The sequence below is a fragment of the Carassius auratus genome, unplaced genomic scaffold (genome assembly GCF_003368295.1).
Source record: "Carassius auratus strain Wakin unplaced genomic scaffold, ASM336829v1 scaf_tig00009872, whole genome shotgun sequence".
In the NCBI taxonomy this organism is placed as follows: Eukaryota; Metazoa; Chordata; class Actinopteri; order Cypriniformes; family Cyprinidae; genus Carassius; species Carassius auratus.
The window spans coordinates 41,341-53,808 of NW_020524084.1; the positions used below are offsets into that span (position 1 = coordinate 41,341).

General features: G+C 36.3%; 1 long non-coding RNA gene across 1 annotated transcript; it reads right to left on the reverse strand.

The window, feature by feature from the left end:
* Positions 1 to 323: 323 nt before the first annotated feature.
* LOC113072683 (uncharacterized) lies at positions 324 to 12,044 on the reverse strand. Its single transcript, XR_003280331.1, has 3 exons — positions 11,829 to 12,044; positions 1,174 to 1,246; positions 324 to 799 (listed from the first exon to the last, which is right to left on the reverse strand). It is a non-coding gene; the product is annotated as an uncharacterized LOC113072683 (long non-coding RNA).
* Positions 12,045 to 12,468: the final 424 nt, after the last annotated feature.

Here is a 12,468-nt window from a genome sequence, read left to right on the forward strand (position 1 = left end):
ACATGTCTGAAGACACTGCCATCTTTTAGAGGGGCAGATGTGGTCTAATGGTTAGAGAGCCAGACTAGTTACCAGAAGGTTGAGTCGCGGTGCGAGCAGGAGTTGTGGCTGGGAGTGAGTGAATGAAAAGCTCTCTCTTCCACCCTCAGCACCCATGACTGAAGTCCCTTGAGCAAGGCACCGAACCCCCAGTTACTCCCCGGGTGCTGGATCTATAACTGACCACTGCTCCAGGTGTGTGTTCACGGTGTGGTTACTTCTCACTGCTGTATGTGTGCGCCTGGATGGGTTAAATGCAGAGCACCAGTTCTGAGTATGGGTAACCATACTTGGCAAATGTCACGACTTTTTCTTTTTTCTTCCATCCATCAGCGCTGTGGATAAATTTCGAATTTGATCAAAATGAGGTATCTTATTTCACAGCCTACTATCTGGAGTAGTCAGGAGTATGATGTCTATGTAGGCAGCTCATTAGGTATTGAAACAGATCATCAGAGGAGTTTACTGTTCATCGTTTGAACACATTTGGCACTGCATTAGATAACACTGATATAATCCAGCTCACGACTCTCGCTTCCCTTCAGGTCTGCTTCTGACAGACAGAGCGGGTTGTTTGCAGTGTGCCAGTGTGTTTTCTGCTTGCGCTCTAACTGAGCCTCTCAGAGAGGTTTTCTTATCTGCTGCAGAGGTTTCACTTCCCCCTCTTCCTCTCGGACCAGCCACACGTCCGCTCCTGCTCCCCTGGCCCTGCTGCACCACTTTAGAGACTGCAGCATCGCTCCTCTCCACAATCCTCATCCTGCCAAGACAAAGAGAAGGAGAAAGAGACAGATGACCTTGTGGTCAGAAACACTTGAATGTGTGCTCAGTGGATTGTGCATTGTAATATAAGCTAAAAAAAAAAAAGCAAAAACGTTCGAAGTGTTATGTGGTGAGTTTTTGGTCCGTTTTATTGTCTGCCAGGGAAATGATCACAAACGATAATTGGAAAAGTAATAGCAGACCTCTGTTCAATGCCAAGCATTATCAAAGGCAGAAAGCACTAATGACTATTCAAATATTTTCTCTTTTAAAACAGTATTTTGGAGAACAAAGAATATGAACAGACTGTGCAGAAACACCAGATTGTATTTGAAGGCTGAAAAAGAAACTAAATCTTTCAGTTCAACTCACCTGAATCTCCTTGCTGAGTGTATTGATCCAGGCATCAACTGTCTTCTTTATCCTCTGCTCTTCACGGACGTCTCTACAGGACGAGACACATGACAGGCCGTCAGCGTCTTCAAAGACATGACAGAAAAACACTATTCATCTATAAAATCGAGCAACAGAGCTACTTTTTCTGATGGGAAACCTTGGTGTGCTGCTGCAGGCACGTTTACTCATTCTAGTGCTTTCAGGGTCAATTTTCAGCTACTTTTAGAGATGAATTTACAGTACCTCAAGCTGTGAATTTCATTTAGTATTTGGAAGGGAATGAATCAACATGAATCTTCAATCATGAATTGCTAAATAAAGTCAAGCTAAATGAAGAGAATTTAACTGGATTGATGGTGTGCAGTTCATTCAAAAAGGCTGGGTTTATTTTAATAATTTGTTTATTTAGTTATAAAAAAATTAATTAATACTTTTATTTAACAAGAATGCACTAATATGCTCAAAAGTGATAACAAAAATATTTATTTTACAAAACATTTCTATTTCAAATAAGTGCTGTCCTTTTAACTTTCTATTAATAAAAAAATTCTACAAAAATTTTTTTCTCTCAAAACGTGAACAAAAAGTGTGCATCCAACGATCAACCATAAGATTAATTTCTACATCTTCTAAATTAACTGAATGGAAACCAGATTTGCCTTATTTGCATATAATGCCATAAACAGGGACAAAAACAAACACAGTTAGCCAGACTTCTGTTAGCATGCTTTTTCTTATTTTCATATCCCAAATGTCTGAGATTCCCAATCCCAATGAAGGAAGCCATCTGCAGGCAGAGCTTATCTAAATGTGGCATATTGTGTTTAAAGACGCAACAGTCTTCCAGCGTTTCTCCGCTGCACACATTATGCTAATGCCCTGCTGTCTATTGGCCTGTTAGCCCAACTCTGCATCACTTATTTCACTGTATAAATCATAGAGATGAGGAGACGAGTGACAATCCCAGCATGCCGTCCAACTGCTGCTTTGAACCGACAAACAGCTCATGTATCTAATGCTTGCTTCCTTTTTCCTCTTTTCATCTTTGAATTTCTGTGCAGAGAGTTTATTAGAGCTGAAAAACGAAGCCTGTGCTTAAGTGGGTTTGTGTTTAAGGGCACACTAGAGTTCATGCTACGTCAAAAATAAAATAAAATTAATAAACAGTGTTCCTGTGGGTGTGGGTTCAATTCCCAGGGAACACACCTACTGGTAAAAAAAAAAAAGGTATATATATATATATATATATATATATATGTGTGTGTGTGTGTGTGTGTGTGTGTGTGTGCGTGTGTGTGTGTGTGTGTGTGTGTGTGTGCGTGTGTGTGTGTGTGTGTGTGTGTGTGTGGTTGTGTGTGTGTGTGTGTGTAAAATACAAATAAAACACACAATAATTAAATAACTGAATGCACAACAATAAGAATAACATAAGAATTGTTGTGGTTATTATTAATATTTATATTAAAATAGATATAGAACATAAAAAAATTGAAGACTAGAAAAAGATATTTAAAAAAAAATAATTCAACTGTTTAAAAAAGTATCAAGACATAATAATAAGTATTATTACTAACAAACTTCCTTTTAAATAAAAATATACATAATATTAAAAGAAAAATGTTTTAAATAACTTAAAAATTAAAATAAATAAAAATAAAAGTAGTGTAAAATATATTCTAATATAATGATTTGAAAAAAGATAATTCTTATTCTTATTAACATTTTTATTAAAACAGATAAAAATATACAGAAAATTATTAGAAATAAAAAAAAGATGATTAAACAAAGATAAGATTTATTAAATAATAATAATTATTATTATTATTATTTATATGAAATGATAATAAAACAAAAAAATGTTTAATAACTTAACTAGAAATAAACGTGTGTGTTTGTATATATATATATATATATATATATATATATATATATATATATATATATATATATATATATATATATATATATATATATATATATATATGGTAGAAAGTGGCACAGCAGTGCAGATTCTGCCTGGGCTGAGACCTACAACAGCTGGCCATGGCAACAAAAAAAGCACAAGAGAATGAAGCTCTACTGATCTTTACCCAACATCCAATGGACCCTGTCCACAAACATACACACAAACAGTTAGCCATAAAAAAACAAAGGACACAAGGACTCACTGATCCACGGACACACACAGCTGCCCGCAGAATCTCACAAGCCGCTCTCGACACAAACCGGCTCTCAGATGAAGGCCCTGGCTGCCCATAAAAGCCCTGTCACAGCGCCGATGCCTCCTGAGTGTCTACCATGTGATGGATTCAACTAATCAGATGATGCTCGAAGACACTTGTGATTCCAATTGGAGCACAATTGATTCAAGAGGCGAGAATGACCTTCAATTAACCTCTTTAGACTACCTGCCATTTTCTTCACTGTTTTTTCAACTGAGCCCCTGTAAACTCCTTATTATCCAGTAAATTTAGGCTTCTCGGTAGGAGAAAAAGTGGAAAATGAGCCGTAAAGACTATTTAGCACCTTGCTTTATTCACATTCTCTCCACAAAAAAGTGATAAATTCATGAGAGATCTGGAGAGAATGAAATGAGTGCAAGTAAAAACTCTTGGAGGCTCCAGAAATTGATAAAAGAAGCCTCAATTACTGCTGATCGGCAAATATAAGAACAAGAATAGAATATTTAAAAATCAGGTTTGAGCATGCTTTTGCAACACAAATTCATAACCAATGGCAATTCAAATGATGATGACTGAATTTACATTCCTGGGTGAAAATTTTTTGTTTTTATATGACGGGTACTGTATTGCTAAAGTACAGCAAGATCAAAAGCAAGTAAAACAGAAGAGAAATGAGAAATACTCGACACAATATCAGGAGCGTGACAGTCTAGAAATCAGTGACTTCAGCAGACGTCAGACCCAAACACTTAATCCCTGATGAACAATAATAGCACATAATCTCTGAGGTTAATAACGGATGTAATTCTCAGGGTAATTACCAGAATCATCAAGTGCTCTTTGAGGAGCAGTTGACACAACTACCAATTACATAACTCGATAATAAGCCGGTCTTTTCATCAGAAAGTTATGATGCAAGTCGACGGGAAACTTGAATGTAATACAGGTCGAACTCAGAGCCTCAGCTACTAACGGAAAGGAGTCATAACTATTATGAGCCGAGAGACGGCAGGAAACATCAAGAAAGCCAGTTTCGAAGCAGCGAGAGGAGTGATAAATCTCACTACTGACTCCAAAACCCAAAGTCTCCGCCATCTGTTGAATTATGCAACACCCTTCATGAGATTTTCAGCACATGGGATAATTACAATTACAAAGCCATTGAAACTCAAACTGAGAAAATATTGCCTTTACCCAAGTGTGAGGTGTAACTTTTTCGGAGGGGGGCCGTGGTGTATAATGAAGAAGAATAAAAAAACATCTGAAAGTTCCACATTTGCAAATTCCCTCATTAATATTTCATCACGATGGATGGCGGGAATAAAATCGAACTTCAGACTCGTTTTGCAGTGTCACTTCCTCAAATGAATGGATCCATCAAGCCCTGCATATAAAGCACGGCACGGGCGAAACCGGTGAACAGAGAGCAGAACAGCATCTGGCACCTCAATCCCTGCGACCTTTCAGCAGAGGAAAAGATCAAAGCCATTAGAGCAGGGAGAGACATCCGCATCTATCAGCGAGTTTGTGTTTTCATGCACACGCCGGGCTGATTGCGCCTGCCATTTTGGAGACAATTAACATTGAGGCTGACATTTTGGTTGAGATGTTTGGATACTGAGACGGGTTTGAGAGGTGGGCTGTAGTGAAGCTTTCAGCGTAAAACAAAGGCACGATGTCAACAAAACAAACAGTCACAAAATAATTTCATGTAAATATTAAATACAGAACACATTCCACATCAGTGTTATGTATTCTATATTTAAAATGATATTAAAATATTAAAGTTCCAAAAATGAAAGTTAAATAAAAAAATTTATTTGATCTTTCAAGCAGTTTAATGGTGTTGCATTGCATCAATCCAAAAGAAGTTAAACCAAAAGAAGTTAAATTAAAAGCGCCCATCCATAAAAAAAAGTGAGGGTGAACAAAGGCCTCCTGTTGTGAATCGTCGCATTTTTGTAAGAAAAATAATCATATTCAAAACGTAATAATCACTTTTATCTAGCTTGCGCTCACGGTTGTAAAACGCAAGCAGTTCCGGGTGAATGGCGTATGGAGGACCCCAGCCGGCACATGACCGACCTTCAACGTTGAAATATGGTTGAAATAAGGTCAGTTGTGGTTTCAACGTTGAAACAACGTTGATTCAACGTTTAAAGCTGAATGGTTGAAAAACATCCAGCACATGACCAACTTTCAATGTTGAAATATGGTTGAAATAAGGTCAGTTGTGGTTTCAACGTTGAAACAACGTTGATTCAACGTTTAAAGCTGAATGGTTGAAAAACATCCAGCACATGACCAACTTTCAACGTTGAAATATGGTTGAAATAAGGTCAGTTGTTTTAATAAAACAACGTTAAAAATGTTTAATGCTAAATGGTAGAAAAAGGTTAACAAGCTTTTAAATTATTTATATTAAATTATTTAAATTAATTATTATTTTAATAGCATTTAAAAATATTTTAGTCATGATACCTATTCTAAAATGTTAAATATTATCATCATTAACAACAATAAAACTATACATTTCGCTGCTTTATCACACTGAAACAACTCCCATTGGTAGTTTTATTTTATTACTTCTATCGTGATTGGTTAATCTGGCTGTCATTCAAGAAACTGGACAATGAATCGGTTCGCGCTTTTCTACATTTAAAAATATGACCGTTATTGTCGTCTTTCTGTGAGTGAGGCGGCTAACTGTGAGCTGCTGCTCGTTATAACTGACTGCTCGGTCGGTCCCGAATTATGTCATATTTGCCTGTATATTTTTTATTTATTTCGAGCGAATTTGAGTCGTGACATGTCAATGGAGAACAAAAACTGTGAACACAAGAAGGGTCAGGTGTTCTGCGAGGTCCTGAAAACATCCTGTCAAAATGAGGTAAGAAAATCGCTAACTTTATCTTTATTATCTTTTGAAAATAGTAAAGTATTACCAGAGTTTACAAATGGGTAGTTTAAAGGACATGTAACCTGCAGATAAATAAATACCTGTGTGTCTATTTTTGCATTGCTTTATCACAGATGATCAAGTTAGATGCTCACCTAATGTGTTGCTGGTGAGTTGTGTGTTAATGTCTGTCTTTTAGAGATTTTCCCATATTTTCCTGATATGAATCCCATGCATTAGGTGTGTTATATATGTTTGTATTCTTATATTAGTTTCAAAGTGTTTTCTGCAACATATAAGTGCAAATGTCGGTATTTAAATAATATAATTTTAATGAATTAATGAAAAAAAAAAAAAAAAAAAAAGGATTGTTTAAAGCCATGGTTCTCAAAGTGTCAGGCCCCCTCTAGTTGTTATGCAGGTGAATCACTAAATTAAACTAATTAATGTTAATATATTTTAACTTAATCTTTGAGTAAGTTTTTTTTTTTTTGCACATTTAAGTATGTTACAGTTAAAGTACAGTACAGTTTTGTAACTTTTGTTACATAATTACATTTTAATTTAAACTTTTTTTTTCATTTACCTGTGTATGTAAGCACAGTTGTAGTGTTAATGTTCAAACTGTATTTACCATGGTAAAGTGTCTGACAACAATTAATATTCTTATTAGAATAAAACTGCCTCAATTTTTTAACTGTAGACCTGTAACTTAGCTGAATAGTTTGGCCTACTACGCTGCTGAAATGTAATGTTGGTCATTATGGTGCAACTTAATATTTAATAACAAATATTTTCTGAAGTGGTACTTGGTATAAAAAGTTTGAGAACCAGTGGTTTAAAGAAATGGTATAATATGAAATCCTGCTTTTTAAGAACTTTTCAGTAAACCATTTCTTCTTTCCCCTTGTAGAGTCATCGAGGATCCAGCTTGTTCTTTAAACATTGGTAAGAAATTGTTCTTCTGCTACATTGCACTGTCACTTCTGCTAGAGATGCTTTGACCTTTTGTGATAGGTTTTGGTTGTGCTTAGTTTAATAAAAATGTACTGAATTTGATTTGACTTGTTTTACTACACTGTAATGTTAGTGTTCTGATTAAAACAGTGTAACTGGGGGCTCTGAAAACACTGCTTGTGAATAATGTGTTAATATTGTACATTTTCATCTGAATACATTAAATAAGTGTTTAATGAATAGTGTTGTCCACTTTGTTTCCAACCTCACTGTTACTGAACTGTAAAGTGAAAATATTGTGTGATTTATTTTGCATTCAGTTTTCATTTAAATATATTTCACAATATCAAAGTTATTGTCAAACATTGTGAACATACCTAAACTCACTGGTTAAATCTTATGTGCCCTCCAGAAGTTTGCACTCTGCAAGTGAACGACGCCTTGTGGTGCCATCCCAAAGAGGTTCAAAATCACTCTCACGGACCTTTTCCTGGACTGTGTCCAGCTGCTGGAATCACCTCCCAATCTCAATCCGAACTGAGTGTTTACTCATCTTCAAGAAACATCTTAAGACTCATCTTTTTCACCAGAACTTAACCAACTAATGCTAGCACTTTTCCTTCTTTTCTTGTCTTTTTTATATATATATATATATATATATATATATATATATATATATATATATAAAAAACCTGGCTATGCGTTCTGTACTAGACTAACTGAGACTTGTCATGGCACTTGTATACTGTTGTTGTTCGCTTGTACACCTGACTGCTTCTGTTGTTCTTATTTGTAAGTCGCTTTGGATAAAATCGTCTGTTAAATGATTACATGTAAATGTTTATACAGGACGGTACAGAAAGTGCAGAAGTGGGAGAGAGTGGAGGGGACGGCGTCAGAAAGGACCTAGCGCTGGGACACTTTCAAGGATCACCCGAAGCACAACCACACTGTATACACTAAGGCTGCTGGTTCTAACATTTTAGAGTGCCCTGCGGTAGAAATCTCATTCTGCATTCCCCACGGTAAAGAAGACAAAGTCCAGGGGGTTCCCATTAGAAATCAACTGGTGGAAGGTTCCCTTCTCGAACTGTTTAACACATTTTCACTGCACAAATGTACACAACTCTTGTAATGAGACACATTACTAAAACATGTTTTTGACAGAAACTGTAGTTTTCCACCAAAATAAAAGATCCACTGGTTTCAGTCATAAAGGTACAAGGGTTTTTCTTGTAAGTGCTGCAAAAAATATGCATTTATGTGCCAAATTATTTCACAAAAACCTTTAAATATTATTGTACTTGGATTGTTCTACTACCTGTTTTTAGCATTACCTCCATGCATACTCTGCATAATAAAGTGTGGCATTATTTTCATCTGTTTCCAAAATGTAACTGCTGTTTGACAATTTTGAGCATGTGGTAGTTTATTGAAGTTGTTTGTAAAGCCATTGCTGCCAGTCATTAGATTTTTAGCCTTGTATGTACATTGTTGATCTAAATGCCAACTAGGATCTAGGTGTATTTACACACGGTGCAAGGTACGACGGGGACACAACGTCGTGTTATCAACGCTGATTAACTTTTCAAAATCAACACCTCATTCAGCTTTCATCCCAGGGCTGCAGCACGACCCTAATTCACCCATAATGCAGGTAAGACGGTGAAACAGCGTCGCGATTTCAACGGTGAATCCACGTCGTGATTTCAACGTTGATCCAATTTGCAAAATCGAAAGGTTTTTCAACGTGGATTCAACGTCGGGAGTTCAACAGTGAATCAGCGTTGTGATTTCAACCGTACATCAACGTCACGATTTCAACGGTGAATCAACGTCGTGATTTCAACGTTGATCCAATTTGCAAAATCGAAAGGTTTTTCAACGTTGATTCAACCATGGTACCTGACGTTGTTTCAACGTTGAATCAACGTTGAAATGCCGGCTGGGACAGCATTGCGCATGCACCGGTGAGTCTCGTGAAAACCAATGTTTGTTTACAGGAACAAAGAAGCAAAGTTTCCTTACTTTAGCAGTTTATATTTATATCAAATCCTCGTTTCATACTTTCGCGTTTCTCACTTCTGGGCGGCGCATGGGCAAAGCTGACCTCATACGTCATTTCCCAAGAACTGCTTCATTTACAACTGTGAGCACAAGCTAGATTCAAGTGATTATTACATTACACCCCTCTCAGTTCTAAAATATAATCATCATCATTATCAACAACAAACATTTCCATTATTATTATTAGCAAATGAGACAAAAGCAAAATTATGAGCAAATGCTACGGATTATACAATACCAATAGCAACAACGACAACCAATGTTGTTATTATAATTGCCACATGAAACAACCAAAAAAGTTATTATTATTGTTAATGTTTAATTATTATTACTGTATTTCAGTTTTTTTTTTTTAACAAATCAAATTTGTTATAATTATTAGCAAATTAGATATCCAAAATTGCTGACATTAAACTAGCATCAATTATTATTATCATTATTATTATTATTATTATTATTTATCTGTATTATTATTGTCATCAGTAACAACACTCATTGCTGCTGATAAAATAATAATAATAAACATTATTATAATCTATTAAAACAGAAAACCTGGGTTTCAAAAACTAATTTAAATTTGGAAACCAGGTTTTGATCATGTCGGCTTGAATGTTGATGTTGTTAAAACAACAGGAGTCACAAATTAAACTTTCTACTAAATTTGTTACGTTGTTAATTTAATTTGGAATGATCAAAGTTGTACTAAATTATAAAAGAGGCTCACTATAGTGACCTCAGACTTTTGTAGCCCAGTGTGAATCAGTCGGCTGCTAATTGCAATATTTGTGCATCAAAAACGGTTTCCTGGGATCTTTCCAGCACTGAAATTGCAATGAGCCTGAGGTAAGAGTAGGAAGACTGCTGTCCATTCAGTTCTCACAGCCTCCGCTTCATATAACAGACAGCAGTCCTGGGGCGGCCTTCTCCATTTCAGTTTTTAAACTGCTGCTTTAGCACTCTGCTGTTGTCACGTCTCTATATCTCTGTATCTCTGGAAATGTGCATGATGTGGGCAGCGACTATGGCTCATGGGTGTATCACAAGCCATTAGCTGCTCTGTGCCTGAGGGATCTGGGGTAATGTCAAATTGAGAGCAGGCAGAATGGGAAGATTGAGTCTGACCTCCTGCTATAAAGCGTTACTCCTCTCTACATCCAAAAAAACATCCCTCTAACAGCTTCGCCTGGCTCTAAGCGTTATACGATTTAAAAGCTGCAAACAAAAAAGTACTATGATTCACTGTGACATAATCTGGAGTCTGTACCGACGACACCATACTGTGACCGGGATTCACATCTGACTTGACTGACCTGAATATGAAAGTGGCATACCTAAACTAATTCCAATTAACAAATGAGTACAAAATATCAGAATTTGTGTGAAATGAGTGACACATTTTTATAGTTTCTTTTTTTTATTAGCTATTATAATTATAGGTTAATTTCACTTATTCATTTTGTCTTATTTGCTAATAATTTCAGTAATCATGATTGTTATTTTTATCAAGAACAACTACTATAATAATTATAATTATTTTTGTTAATTATTAAATGATTAATTATGAAACATTCTTATGATCAACACTACAACTACTACGAATAATAATAATAATTATCTATAATATAGATAATTTTAAAAGAGTTGGAATAAGAAAAAAATACAATGCACATCATTTTTTGGTCCTTTTTTCACATTTATCGGTTGCTCTGTGAAACTGTTGCATAAAAATTCTTCCAAAAATTACACTTTTAATTAAACTTTTCCATTAATTGTATTATGACTAGAACTGATGGACGACTCACATTAACAACAAAGAAGAAAAATGGTTGATGGAAAGGTGATTTTGAATCGTGAACAGCTATAATTGTGATAATCTTTGCAGAATGGCAAGCAGTCAAATTTGATTAAAACCCCACACGTTAATATAATATTCTGTGTGGAGTTTAATGCGATGCCAGAGCTATTAACCTCAGTCGGTAGCATGCCCTGCTCTCAGATGTGATGTTACAGGGGGAATATATTGAGATGGGGTGCCACTTTGGCAGCATCTGAGTAGAGGCCTCCACTGACAGATGCCAATCACGGTGATGGTTCCGTTTGGCTTAGCCCTTTCCTGCCTGGAGTGTGCTCTGAGGCCAGCTGTCAATCAAAATCGCATTCCGGTTCACCGCCTCAGCATAGCCAAACTTTCAGAAGCATGAAAACATGCAGAAGTTCACCAGCAGCGCTCTCAGAGGCACAGGGAAATTTGCTACAGCGCTACACTTTACAACTAGCAATTTGTTGTGCTGGATTTTTCCCTGATGTCAACACCGATACTCATGAGAAAACAAAAATGAAATAAAAAAAGACAACCCTTTACAGAGAAAGCACTGTGGCTGTACCAAGTTTCAGTGATGCTATCTGATCACTGTATTCTTATACTACAGTTTTTAAATGAAGTGGTAAAGAAAAATGGGGGGGGGGGGGGTTGTGTACATGCTGTGTTATACTATTGCACTTTTTTGTGCATCGACACATCATACCAGTTTTTCGACAGTGCCTCTAACTGCGTGTGAAGCACCTCTCCATCTGTGGCTGTCAGAATGCTTTCCAGGTTTTCTTCCAGAACGTTCTTGCTCTGCCTGACCTGCCTCAGGACCAGTCCTGCATCCTCAAACATGGATGTGGGTGGCTGGAGGCTCTTCAGAATGCTGGGTCTGTTTAAAGGAGCAGTCCTGATGGTAATCGCATCAACCCGCTCTGGGGGCTGTGAGAGAGGAGGAAAGATACTGAAAGATATTTGATGCATTTAAATGACTGTATATTATGAGGGGGAAAACAAACTGTCTTTGTAAGGGAGATGCTCCAGAGAAAAAATATGATAAATATGTTTTATGGAATGCTGCTATGAGCCATTAGGGTGAGCACTGTTGTTTTTTTCTGAAAGGTATTCAGAAGCACTTTCAGGCCTCAGCAATCAGGAGTTTTTTTTGCTGACTGGCCAGTAGTTGAGATATTTATTTGCTTTGGCAATATTTTCATCTGTCTCACTACAAAACTGATTTTATTCTTCTTAAAAAGCAGACTGGTGACATATATATTATCTGTATATAAGGGATAATTTGTATTAAATGTTGTCAGGTTTTTGAAATACAGCATTAATTTGATGAAAAATAGTCAAAA